The sequence below is a fragment of the Nerophis ophidion genome, linkage group LG23 (genome assembly GCF_033978795.1).
Source record: "Nerophis ophidion isolate RoL-2023_Sa linkage group LG23, RoL_Noph_v1.0, whole genome shotgun sequence".
NCBI classification, from domain to species: Eukaryota; Metazoa; Chordata; class Actinopteri; order Syngnathiformes; family Syngnathidae; genus Nerophis; species Nerophis ophidion.
In genome coordinates this window covers 8500395-8522401 of record NC_084633.1, presented here as the reverse complement: position 1 = coordinate 8522401, position 22007 = coordinate 8500395, and the positions used below count along the sequence as shown (strand labels likewise).

At 39.7% G+C, this 22007-nt stretch overlaps 1 protein-coding gene across 2 annotated transcripts in view; it reads right to left on the bottom strand.

The window, feature by feature from the left end:
• LOC133541798 (transcription factor MafG) overlaps nucleotides 1–14620 on the bottom strand; it is a 54919-nt gene extending 40299 nt beyond the window's left edge. Inside the window, exon 1 of one of the 2 annotated variants that reach the window (XM_061885395.1) lies at nucleotides 13824–14620. The gene's annotated coding sequence lies outside the window, so the exon portion shown is untranslated. The remainder of the gene's footprint in view (nucleotides 1–13823) is intronic. The other variant, XM_061885394.1, reaches the window with a different exon arrangement.
• Between the last annotated feature and the right edge of the window lie 7387 nt (nucleotides 14621–22007).

Genomic DNA, 22007 nt, shown 5'->3' with positions numbered 1-22007 from the left:
CAGTAGCATCATTTCCAGAATCGCTCATCGATTTCCATATCCATCTACTACCTGTCACATGCTACTCTTCAAAGTCATGCCTAAAGTCCCATCACTGACCTCTGGATTTTACAACCAACCTGACTAACCATATTGACCCATAACTGCCATTATTAACATAAATAACCCAGTTCATTCCAAAACAGCAACTCTTTTCTTGCCATTACTGTGTTTCAGTGACTTTAATGCTACAGGGACTAAGCTTATGGTTCTGCATCAGCAGTTTTATTGTTCATTTCATTTTAATGCAGCTTTTCATCAATTCTTCTGGAAAAGGACAATTTATATGTAAGTATTATTGTAGCAAAATTATTTGCAAATGTGTACCTCAACCTGTGCGCATGTAAAGCAATTCACACGCGTGTGTACCAGTGTGTGAGTCTGAATATAAATACGTGAGTTTATACCAAAATGGATACATGGATGATGCAGCAGAGGATTGGGAGAATGTCATGTGGTCAGATGAAACCAAAATATAACTTTTTGGTATAAACTCAACTCGTCGTGTTTGGAGCAAGAAGAATACTGAGTTGCATCCCAAGAACACCATTGCTACTGTAAAGCATGGGGGTGGAAACATCATGCTTTGGGACTGTTTTTCTGCTAAGGGGACAGGACGATGGATCCGTGTTAAGGAAAGAATGAATGGGGCCATGTATCGTGAGATTTTGAGCCAAAACCTCCTTCCATCAGTGAGAGCTTTGAATGGTTGACCAAATACTCATTAATTAATTTACAAATAAATTCTTTAAAATTCCTACAATGTGAATATTTTTTTCACATTCTGTCTCTCACAGTTGTAGTGTACCTATGATGAAAATTACAGACCTTTGTCATCATTTTAAGTGGGAGAACTTGCACAATCGGTGGCTAACTAAATACTTTTTTGCCCCACTGTACGCACGTGCAGATTTTATTACACGCGTTCTCGACTGAATGCGCACGTATTATCCAGTCAAGAACCTGGATGTGCTCGCTCAAATCGTACATGGCAAAAATGTCGCAAAAGTCACGTCTAAGTAGACAGCCTATTGAGGGTTCTTTCTGATTGGAGACAGACAACTTAAAACAAATGTATGCGGATCTGAAGACACACACTACGGTTGATATACATCTAGTATGTGTGTGACGATCATTGGTACTTTAACTTTTTAATACAAACACACACCTCCAAGAGACAGGATGGCCGACAAGAGGATTCACTTTGTTCAATTCATTCCGCTGTAGATAGCTCAAAAAATTATGAGCAGTTAGGGGACATGTCATGAATGGGATACGAAACAAGTGATTACATTTTGAGGCTGATTCAGATCATTTCTTGTATACGCCAAGCCTCAACGTCTATGTTTGTGGATGCCAGCCTCCCTGCCTTCACCCTCAGAGACAAAGAGAGTGGGTGGCTGACACGATGTTTCTTTCATTCGATGGGCACTATTTTGTAAAACTTTCAGAAAATGTCAAACATAGGATAAGGAACAAGTGAACACATTTTGAGGGTGATCCGGATTACCGTTTGGATTCAGGACTTTTTTTTTTACAGTTAGGAGGTACCCACTGAACTGATTACAAATCATTTAATTGTGAGATGTTGATTTGAAATACAAATGTTTTCAGTTAAGAGCTCCGTCACAAAAACAATTACGCTCGTAATTTGAGGAACCATTGTACTAAATACCGGTATATTTAATACTATGTTTGTCAGGCTTGCCACTGACAGTTTGTTTGTGTTTTAGTTTCTCCTCTGTGTGTTTAGTATTTCCTTTCCTTAGTTCCTGTCAGGACTCTTATTTTGGTTCAGCTTCCTGTTTGTCTCCCTAAGTGCTTTGTTTCCCCTCAGCTGTGGCTGATTGGCACCTGGCCACACCTGATGTCAATCAGCCAGCTTCTATTTTACCTCCTTTGTTCCTCCAGTCAGTGCTGGAATATTGTCGCTCTTGTGTTGTTGCTACCTGTCGTGATTTGTCGATATCATCATTACAGCTACTACCTGTTGAGCTACTATTTGTCCTTGTCGTCGTAGCGGTAAGCTGTTCCTGTTAGCTATTTGTAGTTTGTTTTCTCCTAGCTTTTTGGTTTTGTGTTTCTTGTTAGCCATTAGCTGTTTCCAGTTTTTCTTTTTCCTGCTAGATACCTGTTAGCTTCCACGCTAGGCCCTTTGTTTGTTATCCGCCCACGTGCGCGCTTTTGGTTTGAACCCTTTGTTTGGTTTTGTTTTAGTTGTTTATATTAAAACCATGTTTTCTCACTCCATGCCTGCCTCCTTCTCTGCATCCTGGGGTTCGTCAACAACAAACTTTGACAATGTAAGTCATGTGAAAATCATTCATTGTATATTATATGCAAACAAAAATGCATGTGAAATCAAAATCACAATATTGATGAAAACATTAAATTACAGTATTTTCCCAAATTGATCAGCCCTATATGACATAGGCGGCTTCACGGTAGCAGAGGGGTTAGTGCGTCTGCCTCACAATACGAAGGTCCTGCAGTCCTGGGTTCAAATCCAGGCTTGGGATCTTTCTGTGTGGAGTTTGCATGTTCTCCCCGTGAATGCGTGGGTTCCCTCCGGGTACTCCGGCTTCCTCCCACTTCCAAAGACATGCACCTGGGGATAAGTTGATTGGCAACACTAAATTGGCCCTAGTGTGTGAATGTGAGTGTGAATGTTGTCTGTCTGTCTGTGTTGGCCCTGCGATGAGGTGGCGACTTGTCCAGGGTGTACCCCGCCTTCCGCCCGATTGTGGCTGAGATAGGCGCCAGCGCCCCCCGCGACCCCAAAAGGGAATAAGCGGTAGAAAATGGATGGATGGATATATGACATAGGCTTTGAGAAATAGAAACTCCCCACACCTGTTTTTGTGAGACCAATTTGTACCAATTCAGGGTTTTTCCTGCGTTCAAAATTGTGTGGCGGCCGCCTCCAGCTAATTTTCTCGCGCCCCCAGCCAGAGCGATTGATATCGCTCAACACAGCGTAAAGCTCCGGCTGTGTTTATTGAGTGATTGATGTCCCTCTGCGGCTGCTACGTATTTTAACTGCAGTTGCGGCGTTGCGCCACTACACAGGCGCTATATCGACAGCAGTGCACCAGAAAGACCTGAAGCAACTATCGACGAAGTAAAACTTTTGTCCACAGAGCGCTCGAGATCTATGAGTGTCTCAAGCAAAAGTTGCCCCACCATACAAGCTATGAGCCAATCATTCTCTTATGCAAGTGCTTAGGCCACAGGTGTCAAACTCAAGACCCGGGGGCCGAAAACACCTAGAAATGATATGTGTCAATAAAGTACTTCATATTTTCTCATTAAATGTAATGGATTTTTTTTTATTTTTACAGAAAAATATATGTACTGTATGATATTGCACGTCAAGAAAATCCATAATTGCAACAAAGGGTATACGGTATGGGGCAGTATAGCTCGGTTGGTAGAGTGTCCGCGCCAGCAAGTTGAGAATTGCAGGTTCTATCCCCGCTTCCGCCATTCTAGTCACTGCCCTTGTGTTCTTTGGAAAGACACTTTACCCACCTGCTCCCAGTGCCACCCACACTGGTTTAAATGTAACTTAGATATTGGGTTTCACTATGTAAAGCGCTTTTGAGTCACTAGAGAAAAGCGCTATATAAATATAATTCACTTCACTTCAAACATTACAGTATATTATAATACTCTCCATTTTTTTTCTAAATAAAAAGAAATACGTAAATATATGCTTGACTTATGATTTTAAAGCAAACTACCCATCAAATGAATACAAATTACAATACATTTTACAGTGTTCTTTACAACATATAAAAAAACTACCATTTTTTTTGCGTTAAAATTCTGGTGCATGGTCAAAATTTGAGCTGCAGTTAGCAGATATTTTAGTAATCGAGTACTCTATCGAATATCCCGATCGATTAATCGAGTAATCAAATAAATCATATTTTTGTTTAATTAAAGTTTAATTATACATGTTAAGATGTGCACTCAATTATTGTGTTTGGCCTAATTGTCCTATTTCCTAAACGCCTGTTTTCATTATTGAAGCCCCTAAGCATGATGTTTCCACCCCCATGCTTTACAGTAGGTATGGTGTTCTTAGGATGCAACTCAGTATTCTTCTTCCTCCAAACACAACGAGTTGATTTTATACCAAAAAGTTCTATTTTGGTTTATTCTGACCACATGGCATTCTCCCAATCCTCTGCTGTATCATCCATGTATCCATCTTGGTATAAACGCAAATCGTTGTGTTTGGAGGAAGAAGAATACTGAGTTGCATCCCAAGAACACCATAACTACTGTGAAGCATGGGGGTGGAAACATCATGCTTTGGGGCTGTTTTTCTGCTAAGGGGACAGGACGATTGATCCGTGTTAAGGTAAGAATGAATGGGGCCATGTATCGTGAGATTTTGAGCCAAAACCTCCTTCCATCAGTGAGAGCTTTGAATGGTTGACCAAATACTTATTTTCCACCATAATTTACAAATACATTTTTTTAAATTCCTACAATGTGAATTCCTGGATTTTTTTTTCCAATTCTGTCTCTCACAGTTGAAGTGTACCTATGATAAAAAAAACAGACCTCTGTCATCATTTTAAGTGGGAAGACTTGGACAATTGGTGGGTGACTAAATACTTTTTTGCCCCACCGTAGAATGGACCTGCTATCCCCGTTTAAATAAGAAAATCTCATTTCAGTAGGCCTTTAAGTATGTCACACAGGCTTATTTTTGATGAATGGACAAAAATTCTGAAGATTCCTTCAACAGTGGGAGCAGTTGGAGCTACAAAGAGCGCACCGACTCCAAATGTTCTTCTATTCCTTCTGAAAACACACGGAGGGCACTAATGAACATGCCAAATCTCATTTAAGCTCCAAGCAGAGAGTCATCAAACACACTTGCCACTCTATGGAGTTGAAAGTATCAGCAGCGGGCATATCGCAACGCTTAGCAATCACACTTGCAAGAGGTTTCATCACCAACAATCCCGCCCCGTTGCAAGGAATGAGGGAGCGGGGTGGGGAGGGAACATATATTGATCTTGCTCTCCCTTTCTTCCAGGCATTTCCCGCGTGAAGCTTAAGCAGCACTTTTGTGGACAAATCCTGCGTTTGTGTTCCTTTCTGGAGGCTATTAATTGTCCTGAATAGGCGTAAACTACTCCCCAGGCACAGCTGTGTGTTGGCCATACAGAGGTGTTATGGGCCACAAGCTGTGCAGAGTCTTGCTTCGTGTTTCGTCAACCGTACATTAAATTCTAGCGCCGCGCGTGCACTATCCCACCCTTATTTTCCCTGTAATACCTCAATGTAAGAGGTAATAAATCTCGGCAGATGTCCACCACTACCTGCCTGCAGCAACACACCTCTGGCAGCTCCACCAGGCTCTTACACGGGTCCTCATCCATTCTTGTTACCTGCATAGGAAAGGCAGTGCGGAGGCTTTATTGCAAAGCCGAGCACCTGCCTTCTAAACACATTTAAATGCAACACACACACGGACGCGCGCGCTCAAGGACGATGATGAAATAAGTTGGCTTGGCAAGCAAGAACGGGAGAAACTTCTATCTGCCTATAAATGCTCAACAGTTCCCAAGGTGACTTTTTCCACACAAAAAAAATTAAAAAATAAAATGGCGCCGGGATTCTCCGTGGATAATTCATTACCTGCCCTCCATGAAGGCTAATGGGCTGAAAATTTCATAATGCCACTCGCGGGGAGAAACAAGAGCATCTGCCAAATCAAAATAAGAGAAATGGAGTGTTAAATTGTGTTAAATGCTGTCACAAGAGAGCTGGATAAATGCCCGCATTTAGAATATCACACAGAGCAAAAACACAAAGGTAAATACGTACAACTGTGCAAGGAATAACAAATTACATTTATAAATAGGGTGCTTTAATATGAAAAAAGTCAGTTTTTTTTTTAAAGGATATAATTGGTGATCTTTACAAGATTTAAGTTGTCCGAGTAAGTGATAGCATTACAAGGATCATGAGGCAATATCGATCCATCCATCCATCCATTTTCTACCGCTTATTCCCTTCGTGGTTGCGGGGGACGCCGGCGCCTATCTCAGCTACAACCGGGCGGAAGGCGGGGTACACCCTGGACAAGTCACCACCTCATCACAGGGCCAACACAGATAGACGGACCACATTCACACTCACATTCACACACTAGGCCCAATTTAGTGCTGCCAATCAACCTATCCCCAGGTGCATGTCTTTGGAAGTGGGAGTACCCACGCATTCACGGGGAGAACATGCAAACTCCACACAGAAAGATCCCGAGCCCGGGATTGAACCCAGGACTACTCAGGACCTTCGTATTGTGAGGCAGACGCACTAACCCCTCTGCCACTGTGAAGCCCATGAGGCAATAACACAAGATAACAGGGAATGTCCATCCATCCATCTTCTTCCGCTTATCAGAGGTCGGGTCGCGGGGGCAGCAGCCTAAGCAGGGAAGCCCAGACTTCCCTCTCCCCAGCCACTTCGTCCAGCTCTTCCCGGGGGATCCCGAGACATTCCCAGGCCAGCCGGGAGACATAGTCTTCCCAACGTGTCCTGAGTCTTTCCCGTGGCCTCATACCGGTCGGACGTGCCCTAAACACCTCCCTAGGGAGGCGTTCGGGTGGCATTCTGACCCGATCCCCAAACCACCTCATCTGGGTCCTCTCCATGTGGAAGAGCAGCGGCTTTATTTTAAGCTCCTCCCGGATGGCAGACCTTCTCACCCTATCTCTAAGGGAGAGCCCCGCCACACGGCAGAAGAAGCTCATTTCGGCCGCTTGTACCCGTGATCTTGTCCCTTCGGTCATGACTCAAAGCTCATGACCATAGGTGGGGATGGGAACGTAGATCGACCGGTAAATTGAGAGCTTTGCCTTCCGGCTCGGCTCCTTCTTCACCACAACGGATCGATACAGCGTCCGCATTACTGAAGACGCCGCACCGATCCCCCTGTCGATCTCACGATCCACTCTTCCCTCACTCGTGAACAAGACTCCGAGGTACTTGAACTCCTCCACTTGGGGCAGGATATCCTCCCCAACCCGGAGATAGCACTCCACCCTTTTCCGGGCGAGAACCACGGACTCGGACTTGGAGGTGCTGATTCCCATCCCGGTCGTTTCACACTCGGCTGCGAACCGATCCAGTGAAAGCTGAAGATCCCGGCCAGATTAAGTATTCACAGAAAAAGGTTGAGATACAACAAATAAGTTGCTATTTTTTCCCAGTTTAGATATATTTGGAAAGAGATTTAACCATGTAACATCTTGCAATATTTGCATTAGGGGTAATCGAATCATGCTGCCGATTCCAATACCGATCACATGTATTAACTGTAAATGTTTCAATGTATTGATGGTGAGTGCTATTGACAATACCAACACAATATTCAAAGTAATTTCTTATTATCTTTTATTATGTACAATTGTTTTAACAAAGCAAACAATAACAAAACAAAAAAAAAATACTATCTACGATGCATTGAAATAATTTTTGGCCGCAAAATACTCCTTTGTCCAGGGTAAACATTAATAAAAACAATAATTTCATGTTTTTCCGAAAATTAAAATATTGTATATATATCCGCCCCCTTAAGTGTTGTTTACAAACTGCGACACTTTAACCGTTTTATTATCCTCTTTCTAGACTCTTATTGATTTATTTGATCATTTCCTGTGTCATAAAAGTTTACTTTCTGCTGTAACGTGGTTCCATATGCACTTCTTGAACTTTACTTAGCACTTAATTATTCTGTTGTTTTTAGCTATCTTATCAGCTAGTTTGTTTATTAGCATACCTGCTCATGTCTTGCTCTCAGTGTGTAACATGTTTAGCCTGGTCCGCCATCGATAATGATACATGATACAGTAAGGATACTTAATAATGGTATTTAAAATACTAAGAAAAGCAGTCTATTTGCTGTAGTAGAGGTGATTATTATTAACTCAGGGGAGCGGCTCAACATTGTATGGAGACACATAAGTAACTGCTAGCCACTTGTCAGCCGGGGCACTAAAAATAAATAAAGTATCAACCAGAGGGGATCGTCATTTGTGATCGGTATAAAGGCTTTTATCGACAATGACAATGATTACTATATCACGGAAATTGACCAATACTGACTGGTAGCCGATCAATCGGTGCATCCCTAATTTGTACATATTAAAGTGTTCATACTGAGTGCTGATGTTCCAAACATTGAATAGTTCATTGTTTGTAGTGCTATTAGTAGTCTAAATTGACAGCAGTACTTGGGTACGGGTTTATTATTGAAACAGTTTATAGCAATGTTACTCAATTATTTTCTGTTACGCCGCTCCGAAGAACAAGAAAACAATTCGCACCAACCCCCCCCCCCCCCTCTCCACCATGAATTTAAATAGTATAATTTGTCTATAAAATTGTTGAGTACACCTCTGCATAACATTTTAGCAACAATAAAACAAAACACAAAGAAATATACATCAACTTAAAAAAAGAATAAACATATTAACATTGTTTTTAGTCTGTAAGAGAAAAGTTTTAAAGAGCATCAATTTGCTTGAAATAAAAAAACAAAAAATATATTTTTTGATCGACTTGAATCATGACTTTAAATAATATAACTTGTCCATAAAATTGTTGTAAGTGCACCTCTGCATAACATTTTATCAACAATAAAACAAAACCCAAAGAAATATAGATCAACTTAAAACAAAGAATAAAAATAATAACATTGTTTTTTAGCCTGTAAGAGAAAAAATTTAAAGAGCATCAATTTGCTTGAAATAAAAAAACTAGAACAAAAACATTTTTTGATCGACTTGAATCATTTGATACTAAAAAATGCAAATAAATAAACTCAATAAATAATAATAAATTCAAACTGATCAGCAACATTAACTCAGCATCACAATATATAAAACAATATAACCTAAAAAACAAAAAATTATAAATTTATTTGTGCTGATTATAATATTTTTTAATCAAAATGAGGAATTACTGGCAACAATTTAATCGTTATTACAAAAAACTTTAATTTATAATAGTATGATTTTTTTGTAATACTGCCCTTTTTGTCTCGTAAAATTATAATAAAATTAAAACTTTTACTACTTTTTCTGCAATCAGCCACATAATATTCTGGTTGTTGGCTTATAATATTAAAGGTTTATTTTGTAAAATTACAGCTCTTTGTCTCATAATATTTCAACTAACACAATATAACCTAATCTTTTGCATTTCAACTTGTTTTTTCATAACAATGTTTTTTTTTGTAATATTGTAATTTATTTGTAGAATTACAATTTTATTTGGACTTCATTCATGGTTCCTGACTTTTAGACTTTCTTGTGTCAGAGAGTCATTGCATGGTTTTAACTTACACCGGAGGCCATTCCTGACACAACCCTGGTCACAAATCGAACTTACGCCCTCCGCCATGAAAGACGGAAAATATAAATAATGTCTGAAAAAACTATTTTCCTCTGTTCGGGGTGTTGTTGGCACCAAATGACTTCTCCCCAGAGCTTTTCTTCCTCTCACTCACACATAAACCAGTACCTGGGGAGGAGGGGGGGTTATCTCACAGGCTGGGCAAGTTAGCGATCAATACATTTAATTTTAGGATAATGGTCATCAACAAAGCATAGATGACTGAAATGATGATGTTCCTGATTCACAAAACATGAGCTTTACATTTTTAAATTCCCCCCATCCTTTTTCTACTGCTTATCCCTTTTGGGGTCACAGGTGGTGCTGGAGCCTATCTCAGCTGCATTCAGGAGGAAGCCGGAGTTTGTTTTGTTTTTGTTATTTCCTAAAATAATGTCTGGGGAAAAAATGTTTCCCTATATTCGGGGTGTTGTTGGTAACAAATTATTTCTCCCCGGAGCTTTTCTTCCTCTCACTAACACATAAACCAGTACCTGGGGAGAGAAGTGCTGGGAGTAGCCGGGGGGAGGATTATCTCAAAGGCTGGGCAAAATAGGGATCAATACATTTAATTTTAGGATAATGGTTATCAACAAAGCATAGATGACTGAAATTATGATTTTACTGAATCAGAAAACATTGAACTTTACATTTTTAACTTGATCTTTTATTTATTTATTTTACAATCAGGTATAATTTCACTTAATTTGACTTAAGACTTTGTGTCTATTATATTCCCAAGACATCATCATACACAGAATGATTCCAACTTCCATATGTTGTGGTAATAAATGCACATGACCCAGATTTGACAGCCACTCCATGCAGAATCCCATTATAGCATTATAATATACTGCTTAGCATGCATTTTATTAAAATGCATTTGATTTGACAGCTATAGGCACTCAAGTCTGAATGCACTCACACCCCGGCTGAGCACTGCTATGAAGACAACAAAGAGACGTGATAAATGCAAGATGATTATCACTTGATGCTCATCAGCCGCATCTCGACCCACCTCGGAGGCTCGGCGATAAACATCGATGATGCTATTTTTAGGATGCAATTTTGATGATACGGCATTCTGCAAATAACGCTATTAAACAAAAGGCGTCTGTCTGCGTTTTGCTTTTTGGCCATTGTTCTAATGTTAAGACATCGGTTCTGGAGCCTATCTCAGATGAGTCGCCACCTCATCACAGGGCCAACGCAGATAGACGGACAACATTCACACTCACATTCACACACTAGAGCCAATTTAGTGTTGCCAATCAACCTATCCCCAGGTGCATGTCTTTGGAAGTTGGGGGAAGCCAGAGTTTATTTTTATTTTTTAAAATAATGTCTGAAAAAACAATTTTCCTATGTTCGGGGTGTTCCATCCATCCATCCATTTCTACCGCTTATTCCCTTTTGGGGTCGCGGGGGGCGCTGGCGCCTATCTCAGCTACAATCGGGCGGAAGGCGGGGTACACCCTGGACAACTTATCGCAGGGCCAACACAGATAGACAGACAACTTTCACACTCACATTCACACACTAGGGCCAATTTAGTGTTGCCAATCAACCTATCCCCAGGTGCATGTCTTTGGAAGTGGGAGGAAGCCGGAGTACCCGGAGGGAACCCACGCATTCACGGGGAGAACATGCAAACTCCACACAGGAAGATCTCGAGCCTGGATTTGATCCCAGGACTGCAGGAACTTCGTATTGTGAGGCAGATGCACTAACCCCTCTGCCACCGTGAAGCCCTGTTCGGGGTGGTGTTGGCACCAAATGATTTCAATCAATCAATCAATTTCCTTTATTTAACCAAGTAAAGACTCATTGAGATTATAATCTCTTTTTCAAGAGCGACCTGACAAAGAGGGCGGCGCAGACAAAGTTACAATAATACATTACAACAACACAATAGCCTCAGATCTTTCTGGATGTCACTCCATGACCAGGGAGCAGCATAGCATTTCTCCCTGGAACTTTTCTTCCTGTCACTCACACACATAAACCAGTACCTGGGGAGAGACATGCTGGGGTGGGGGGAAATGATCTCAAAGGCTGGGCATGTTAGCGATCAATACGTTTAATTTTAGGATAATGGTTATCAACGAAGAATAGACGACCGAAATTATGATTTTACTGAATCAGAAAACACAAACTTTACATTTTTAGCTTCCATCCATCCATTTACTACCGCTTGTCCCTTTCGGAGTGGCCGGGGTTGCTGGAGCCTATCTCAGCTGCATTCGGGCGGAAGGTGGGGTACACCCTGGACAAGTCGCCACCTCATCACAGGGCCAACACAGATAGACAGACAACATTCACACTCACATTCACACACTAGGACCAATTCAGCATTGCCAATCAACTTATCCCCAGGTGCATGTCTTTGTAAGTGGGAGTAAGCCGGAGTTTTTTTTGTTTTGTTTCTTTTCCCAAAGTGATCAATTCTGGTAGCCTTGGTAGTCTTTTGGGATGTCACTCCATGACCAGGGAGGAGCATAGCATTTCTCCCTGGAACATTTCTTCCTGTCACTCACACACATAAACCACTACCTGGGGAAAGACATGCTGGTGTGGGGGGAAATGGTCTCAAAGGCTCGGCAAGTTAGGGATCTATACATTTAATTTTAGGATAATGGTTAGATCAGTGGTTCTGAAATGGGGGTACGTGTACCCCTGGGGTATTTGAAGGTTTGCCAAAGGGTACGTGAGATTTTTTTTTAAATATTCCAAAAAAAATTTAAATCCTTTATATATATATTTATTGAATAATACTTCAACAAAAAATGAATATAAATTCATAAACTGTGACAAGAAATGCAACAATGCGATATTTAGTGTTGACAGCTAGATTTTTTGTGGATATGTTCCATAAATATTGATGTTAAAGATTTCTTTTTTTGTTTGGAATAAGTTCATGAATCCTGGTGGATCTCTATTACAATCCCCAAAGAGGGCACTTTAAGTTGATGATTACTTCTATGTGTAGAAATCTTTATTTATAATTGAATCACTTGTTTGTTTTTCAACAAATTTTCAGTTATTTTTATGTCTTTTTTCCAAATAGTTCAAGTAAAACCACTACAAACGTGCAATATTTTGCACTGTTATACAATTTAACACGGGGGATGGCGTGGCTCAGTGGTAGAGTGGCCGTGCGCAACCCGAGGGGTCCCTGGTTCAATCCCCACCTAGTACCAGCCTCGTCACGTCCGTTGTGTCCTTGAGCAAGACACTTCACCCTTGCTCCTGATGGGTGCTGGTTAGTGCCTTGCATGGCAGCTCCCTCCATCAGTGTGTGAATGTGTGTGTGAATGGGTAAAATGTGGAAGTAGTGTCAAAGCGCTTTGAGTACCTTGAAGGTAGAAAAACGCTATACAAGTACAACCCATTTATCATTTAATAAATCAGAAACTGATGATATAGTGCTGTATTTTACTTATTTATCTCTCAATGCTTTGCTCTGATTAGGGGGTACTTGAATTAATAAAATGTTCACAGGTGGTACATCACTGAAAAAAGGTTGACAACCACTGGGTTAGATGACTGAAACCCATTTATCATTTAATAAATCAGAAACTGATGACATAGTGCTTTATCTCTCAATGCTTTGCTCTGATTAGGGGGTACTTGAATTAATAAAATGTTCACAGGGGGTACATCACTGAAAAAAGGTTGAGAACCACTGGGTTAGATGACTGAAATTATGATATTACTGATTCAGAAAACACGAACTTGACATTTTTAACTTTTTTTTTTTTTACCCTCCATATTTTTTTTACTTAATTCCCATGCATTCCAAAAGACTTTGTGTATATTATATTCTCAAGACATCATCATACACAGAATGATTCCAACTTCCATATGTTGCGGTGATACATGCACATGACCCAGATTTGACAGCCACTCCATGCAGAATCCCATTATTGCATTATAATATACTGCTAAGCATGCATTTTTTTTAAAGGCATTTGATTTGACAGCTATAGGCACTCAAGTCTGAATGCACTCACACCCCGGCTTGAGCACTGCTATGAAGACAACAAAGAGACGTGATAAATGCAAGATGATCATCACTTGATGCTCAGCAGCCGCATCTCGACCCACCTCGGCGATAAACATCGATGATGCTATTTTGATGATTCAGCATTTCTGCGAATAAACGCTATTCAACAAAAGACGTCTGCGTTTTTGCTTTTTTTTTTTTTTTTTTTGGCCATTGTTCTGTTAAGCGATCGGTTCGAGGTTTCGGCGCCGTGAGGAGGAGGGGGGCATGTTGTGTATGGCAGGAAGACAATAATAATGAATGGATTAGATAGAAGGCTTTGTGTGGATGTCATGGAGAGAATAAGGCGACTAACCTGGGCTGCTGCTGCTGCTGCTGTGGCGGTCAATCCTCAGCCTCGGCTCGATCGCTCTTTGCACCCCTTTGGCGGCGAGGTGATGAAGCAGCACGCTCGCATGAGTTGACACAACGGGTGGAAACACGCAGCCCGCTTGGACACTTCGGACATTCCACGACTCTGTCCAACCCCCCCTTCCCTACTAGCCCCGTTTTACACGTCAAACTAAGTGTCAAACAAACTAACAAACACGCCACTGAAAACTGGAAAACCCGCCCGCAGCCTCCTGAGAAAAAAAAAAACCAAGGCGAGGGAGCCTAAAGTGTAACAGATATTCAATTTCGACAAATTGTGTACAAAAGGTTAGCTTCCGTCTCAGCGCATTGGGAGACCCCTTTGTTGTCGTTCCAGTCACCGACACTATTATTTCCGCTACGTCTCTTCAAAGTAACACCGCGTTAATGCGTGAGGTGAGCAGCGGCTTTTACGCTGAAATGTGTCGTCGCGCCGCGGTCATGCTGCCTTTACGCGGCTAAGCTAGGCGGCTAATCCGCGAGGCTAACAGCGGGTCAGGCTGTCAAACGAAGCCGAAAGCGGAGGCATGCATTGCACACTCAGCACAGCGGCGAGCCCACCTGACTCGGGGAGTGACGTTTTCTTCAACTTGAAGCTCTCAGCGTCCTCTTCTTGAAGCGACGGAAAACATTAAAGGCACAGTTTCGCGTTTACGAGGACCACTTTTGACAAGGAGTGCTCTCCACCACACACACACAAAAAAAAAACGCCAGCTCTTGCTCTCCTTGTTGTTGATTCCTTTCTCTTGTATTACGTCATCGTGTTTGGTCATGTGACTTCATTCATGAAGACACGCATGGACCTACTTTTTTTTTTTTAACAAAAAATATGCCCAGATTCTCAGTTATATCATGAGAATAGTTTAGTTCAGGGGTCACCAACCTTTTTCAAACCAAGAGCTACTTCTTAGGTACTGATTAATGCGAAGGGCTACCAGTTTGATACACACTTAAATAAATTGCCAGAAATAGGCAATTTGCTCAATTTACCTTTAATATATATATATATATATATATATATATATATATATATATATATATATAACTGGGTATTTATGTCTGTCGTATATATTTTTTCCTTTTACTGAAGGTTTTTTTGTAGAGAATAAATGATGAAAAAAAACACTTAATTGAACGGTTTAAAAGAGGAGAAAACAGGGGGAAAAAATGAAAATGTAATTTTGAAACATAGTCAATCTTCAATTTCGACTCTTTATAATTCAAAATTAACCCGAAAAAAAGAAAAGAAAAACTAGCTAATTTTAATCATTTTGAAAAAATAAAATAATAATAATTTATGTAACATCATTAGTAATTTTTCTTGATTAAGATTAATTTTAGAATTTTGATGACATGTTTAAAATAGTTTAAAATCCAATCTACACTTTGTTAGAATATATAACAAATTGGACCAAGCTATATTTCTAACAAAGACAAATCATTATTTCTTCTAGATTTTCCAGAACAAAAATTTTAAAAGAAATTCAAAAGACTTTGAAATAAGATTTAAATTTGATTCTAAAGATTTTCTAGATTTGCCAGAATATTCTTTTTGAATTTTAATCATAATAAGTTTGAAGAAATATTTCACAAATATTCTTTGTCGAATAAATTAAAATGTATTTATTATTCTTTACAATAAAAAAAATATATCTTTTTTGAACATTGATTTAAATTGTCAGGAAAGAAGAGGAAGGAATTTAAAAGGTATGTGTTTAAAAATCATAAAATCATTTTTAAAGTTATATTTTTTTCTCTAAAATTGTCTTTCTGAAAATTATAAGAAGCAAAGTAAAAAAATAAAGGAATTTATTTAAACATTTTGTCTCTCTTAGAATTAAAAATGTCCAGCAAAGCGAGACCAGCTTGCTAGTAAATAAATAACATTTTAAAAATAGAGGCAGCTCACTGGTAAGTGCTGCTATTTGAGCTATTTTTAGAACAGGCCAGCGGGCAACTCATCTGGTCCTTACTGGCTACCTGGTGCCCGCGGGGACCGCGTTGGTGACCCCAGGTTTAGTTTATACACCTGTTTACGAATGCGCAATGGTCCGTAAGGGAGTAGGAGGAAGCATAGTTCCTCATTAGTTAATTAAAACATCCTACTACTATCCTCTAGCTCAGTGTTTTTCAACCTTTTTTGAGCCGAGGCACATTTTTTGCGTTGAAAAAATGCGGAGGCACACCACCAGCAGAAATTATTTAAAATTGAAACTCACTTAACAGCAAAATGTGGTTGTCGCAATTGTTGATATGACCTCAAAGCGTGGGTCTCAGACACGTTATTTTGCGGCCCCCACCTTAATATGAAAGTTTAAAGGCCTACTGAAACCCACTACTACCCACCACGCAGTCTGATAGTTTATAAGTAAATGATGAAATATTAACATTGCAACACATGCCAATACGGCCTTTTTAGTTTACTAAATTACAATTTTAAATTTCCCGGGAGTTTCGTCTTGGAAACGTCGTGTAATGATGACGTGTACGCAGGATGTCACGCGTTTTTAGGAAGTATGAGCGCTACGCACACACACAGTTAAAAGTCGTCTGCTTTAGCGGCATAATTACACAGTATTTTGGAGATTTGTGTTGCTGAATCTTTTGCAATTTGTTCAATTGATATTGGAGAAGTCACAGTAGAAAGATGGAGTTGGGAAGCTTTAGCCTTTAGCCACACAAACACACGGTGATTCCTTGTTTAAAATTCCCGGAGCTGAAACTTTACTATGGATCACAGCGCGGTCAAGCAGACATGGATCCCAACAGAATGTCAAACAGTAGGTTTCGGTGAGAAAACTGTGGTTAAAAAGTCACCACTAACCGGATATCAGCTGAGCTTGTGTCATCCGTACAGCTGCCGTCAACACCCGTGGACAAACGCCTCCGACTACCAGGTAATATTAAACTCACTAAAACACTAGCAACGCAATAGAAAGATAAGGGAGTTCCCAGAATTATCCTAGTAAATTTGTTTAAAAATATCGGAATGCGTCCCAATGCTCTCGCGGTTTTTTTTTAACTTGTTTTTTATTTTTTTATTTTTTTTTCTGGTCCGTCGCTATCAATATCCTCAAACACAAATCTTTCATCCTCGCTCAAATTAATGGGGAAATTCTCGTTTTCTCGGTCCGAATAACTGTTTTTGTTGGGGGCTCACATTAAAATCAATGTGAATAAGTGAGGAGCCCCCATACTTGCGACGTCATCGTCTGCGACTTCCGGTAAAGGCGAGGCTTTTTCAGGAAGTACCAAAAGTGGCGAACTTTATCGTCGATTTTCTCTACTAAATCCTTTCAGCAAAAATATGGCAATATCGCGAAATGATCAAGTATGACACATAGAATGGACCTGCTATCCCCGTTTAAATAAGAAAATCTAATTTCAGTAGGCCTTTAATGTTAGTGCGGCCCGCAAGTTTTATATGAATGCCGCTTGACAGCAATGTATTATTTGGGTCCAAAATGGCTCTTTCAACGTTCTGGGTTGCCTACCCTTGCATTAGTGGAAAAGCGCAAAATGAGTAAAAGCGACAGAGACGTTGCCATGGAGACGAGGGTTTTCATATGTGCCTGGCTGCGGTCACACCGCGACACCTGTCCGTCAGTAATAACAGTCCCCGATAACCTGGACCAATTGAAACTGTTATTTTTATTTATTATTATTTTTTAATTGTTTAATTTTCATTGCCTCACACGATGAACACTACGTATATACACTCCGGGAGCCGTCACGTTCTTGCGCTCGCTATCCCGGTACTTTACTGGCTATTATCCGGCCACCGCCGTGTTGCTGTAGGGAGGAAAAGCGGAGCGACACACATTGCGGAAATAACATTATTCTCTGTGCGTCGGCTAAATACAAATATATTCCACAACCCCAAACATGTCCTTTTCAAAGCCTGCAGTGAAGAGAAAGGTTAGTGATGAGCCAAGAAAATTCCAGGAAAAGTGGGCGATGCAATATTTCTTTGTTGAGCACAGGGTCACCCCGACGGGTCTTATTTGCACAGAGAAAGTTGCGGTGCACAAGGGATACAATTCGAAACGTCATTATACAACTAGACATGCTGAGGAGTATGCAAAAAAAATATTTAAGAAATCTTTTCTTGTGGCCCAGCCTCACCAGACTCTGCATCCAATGAGGTGTCTCAAATTAAGTTTGAGACCCCTGCCTTAAAGCATAAGCAAGCATGCATCACTATAGCTCTTGTCTCAAAGTAGGTGTACTGTCACCACCTGTCACATCCCATCATGACTTATTTTCACTTTTTTGCTGTTTTCCGGTGAGTAGTGTTTTACTTTTTCTCTTGCACTCTTATTTTGGTGGCTTTTTCTCTTTTTTTGTTGGCATTTCACTGTAGCAGTTTCATGTCTTCCTCTAAGCGATATTTCCCGCATCTGCTTTGTTTTAGCAACCAAGAATATTTTAGTTGTTTTCATCCTTCTTTGTGGGGACATTGTTGATTGTCATGTCATGTTCGGATGTACATTGTGGATGCCGTCTTTGCTCCACAGTAAGTCTTTGCTGTCGTCCAGCAGTCTGTATTTGTTTACTTTTGTAGCCCGTTCAGTTTTAGTTTGGTTTTGCATAGCCTTCCCTAAGCTTCAAAGCCTTTTCTTAGGGGCACCCACCTTGTGTTTATTTTTGGTTTAAGCATTAGAAACCTTTTTACCTGCATGCTGCCTCCCGCTGTTTCCGACATCAACAAAGCAATTAGCTACCGGCTGCCACCTACTGATATGGAAGAAGTCTAGACAGCACCGACACTCAACAACAACACATCATTTGCAGACTATAATTACTGGTTTGCAAAAAATTTTTTAACCCAAATAGGTGAAATTAGACAATCTCCCACGGCACACCCGACTGTATCTAGCTCAGTGGTTCTCAACCTTTTTTCAGTGATGTACCCCCTGTGAACCTTTTTTTAATTCAAGTACCCGCTAATCAGAGCAAATCATTTTTGGTTGAAAAAAAAAGAGGTAAAGAAGTAAAATACAGCACTATGTCATCAGTTTCGGATTTATTAAATGGCGTAACTGTGGAAAATGTTGCTCATTTGTAGTGGTTTTTCTTGAACTATTTGGTAAAAAAAAGATATAAAAATAACTGAAAACTTGTTGAAAAATAAACAAGTGATTTAATTATAAATAAAGATTTCTACACATAGAAGTAATCATCAACTTAAAGTGCCCTCTTTGGGGATTGTAATAGAGATCCATCTGGTTTCATGAACTTCATTCTAAACATTTCTTCACAAAAAAAGAAATATTTAACTATGGAACATGTCCATAAAAAAATCTAGCTGTCGACACTAAATAATGCATTGTTGCATTTCTTTTCACAGTTAATGAACTTACATTCATATTTTGTTGAAGTTTTAATCAATAAATGTACTTATAAAGGATTTTTGAATTGTTGCTATTTTTAGAATATTTAAAATAAAAAAATCTCACATACCCCTTGACATACCTTCAAGTACCCCCAGGGGTACGCGTACCCCCGTTTGAGAACCACTGAACTAGCTAGGGTGTGTCCAAACTTTAATGAATACATGGACATTGTCAGTCTTCTTTACTGTCAGAGACTTTATGAATAGCCAATTGAAATCACCAGTCAATGGCAAATCCGGTATGCAATGTCACCTTTTAGCACAAACCTGGGCAAATTAAGGCCCAGGGCCCTTTGAGCATTTCAATCTGGCCCGCCGGACAGTTCCAAATATTTTTTTTAGATCTTTAACATGGAAACTGTAGCTGCCATTATGATGTGCAGTCATGTTTTCTGATGACTGTAAGTCTTCAAATATACAAAGTATTTCAATGGTAGAAATTTGCACTTATGGATGATATACCAGTTACTATGGTCATCTAATTAGTTACTATGGTCATCTAATTAGTTACTATGGTAATCTACGTCACAGCAGCTCAGACGAGGCACCAAGCAGTGTGGGCGGGAAGCATTTCCACAGACGCGGAAGGAGATTTTCACAACAAAGTTCAAAAGCTTAGTGATATATAGAATAGAATAGAAAGGACTTTATTGATCCCTGGGGGAAATTCCGCAAATATCAGATGTATCAGACTGTAGGTGGGTTTATTGTGTACCCCTCGCATTCATATTTCACTGATTGTTGCATTTTTGTTGCGTTTCACTTGATTATAAAATATGTCGATTGAAAGGGGGTGTGACCTTTCATATTTTGTCAATATTCAGTGTTTTATGGTTCATAGAAAAAAATACAATTCCATTATGTTTTTTAAGGCGGTCTGTCATAACGTTTTTAGCATTCAGTCAGAAATTATTGTGAGGTTTTGTATTAGTGTTCCTAAAAATAGATATACCGGCCCACAGACACATTTTTTTCTCTGAATGTGGCCTCCCAAGTCAAAATAATTGCCCATTCCTGGGCAAATTAAGGCCCGGGGGCCACTTGCGGCCCTTTGAGCTTTTCAATCTGGCCCGCCCGACATTCCCAAATATTTTTTTTAGATCTTTAAGATGGAAACTGAAGCTGCCAATATGATGTGCAGTCATGTCTTAAACTATACAAAGTATTTCAATGGTAGGAATCTGTACTTATGGATAATATACCAGTTACTATGGTCATCTAATTAGTTACTATGGTAATCTACGTCACAGCAGCTCAGACAAGGCACAAAGCAGTGTGGGCGGACTTTTCAGTATATCAAAGAAAATATGATGGTCCCAAGTACCACGAAGTGCTAACCCACATGACCAAAGACTAAATTTGGTCTTAACTCTTGGAATAAACTAGAAACATAAATAAATAAATCATGACAAATACATTTCTGGACCATTTTTTAGAAAGATCTTCACCAGAACTAAACTAGAAGTAGATCAGCACTAACGTACAACGATGCTATTGTGATTGTTTGAATTTATATTTTTTAAAAGGAAGCACAATTGTCTTTATTTTACAATTTTTTTTAGTCATAGATAAGCAGGGTCTTCCACTTGAGATTCAGCTTTCATTGACCGATGGGACGGGAACAGAAGTGCACTGCAAAAACTGAAGTCTAATTAAGATTAAATATCTCAAACAGGGGTGATGTTTGCTTAATTTTCTGTCTGATAAGATCATTCTCACTAAGCAGATTTTATGTTAGAGTGTTTTACAAACCCCGTTTCCATAAGAGTTGGGAAATGGTGTTAGATGTAAATATAAACGGAATACAATGATTTGCAAATAATTTTCAACCCATCTGTTGAATATGCTACAAGGACAACATATTTGATGTTCACTTTAAGTTGTGCAACATGTGATCAATTTGTTTTGTGTTCAACTATTTTAATAATTGAGATGAAGAGCGGCAGTAAGGGACACAATATTTACTCATCATTTTTGCACTCAAGACACTTTTCTATGACTTTCGCCCCAGACTATTTGTGTTTGGTGTTGTCTTTACTGCCACAAGTGGTGGAACAGTGTATTACAACTGACCATATGGACCAATAAGGGGCCACTTGCGGCCCAACAGTGGGCCCTATGGTTAAGAAACACTGCTTGTTCATCATTAGTTTATTCAACTTCCTACTACTACCCTCTAGCTCAGGGTTGTCCAAACTTTTTCCCAAACGAATACTGTATAGAAATCCCTCGTTTATCGCTGTTAATTATTGTTGGTAGAGTGGCCGTGCCAGCAACTTGAGGGTTCCAGGTTCGATCACTAATCAGGTACTTCTGCTATCTTCGTTACTACCGTTGTGTCCTTGGGCAAGACACTTTACCCTCCTGCTCCCAGTGCCACCCAAAATGTAACTAAGATATTGGGGTTCACTATGAAAAGCACTTTGCATCCATAGAAAAAAGCGCTATATAAATATAATTCAGTAATTGGTAATAAATCGATTTCCGTAAAGTAGGAGTCATTCATTATAAATCAAATATGTTCATACTTCGAGCGTATAAAGCCTTTTTTTTTTTTAACATTATGAGAGCCCTCTAGACATGAAATAACACAGTTTAATCATCTTTACATGTATTCAATCCAAGATACCGAACAGCGTGATCTGATTGGTTTGGTGTCATCCAGTGGCCAATACTTTTGTAGTATTGATATTTTCAGCATATGTAGCTATTTTTAATGTCTAAATATGCTTA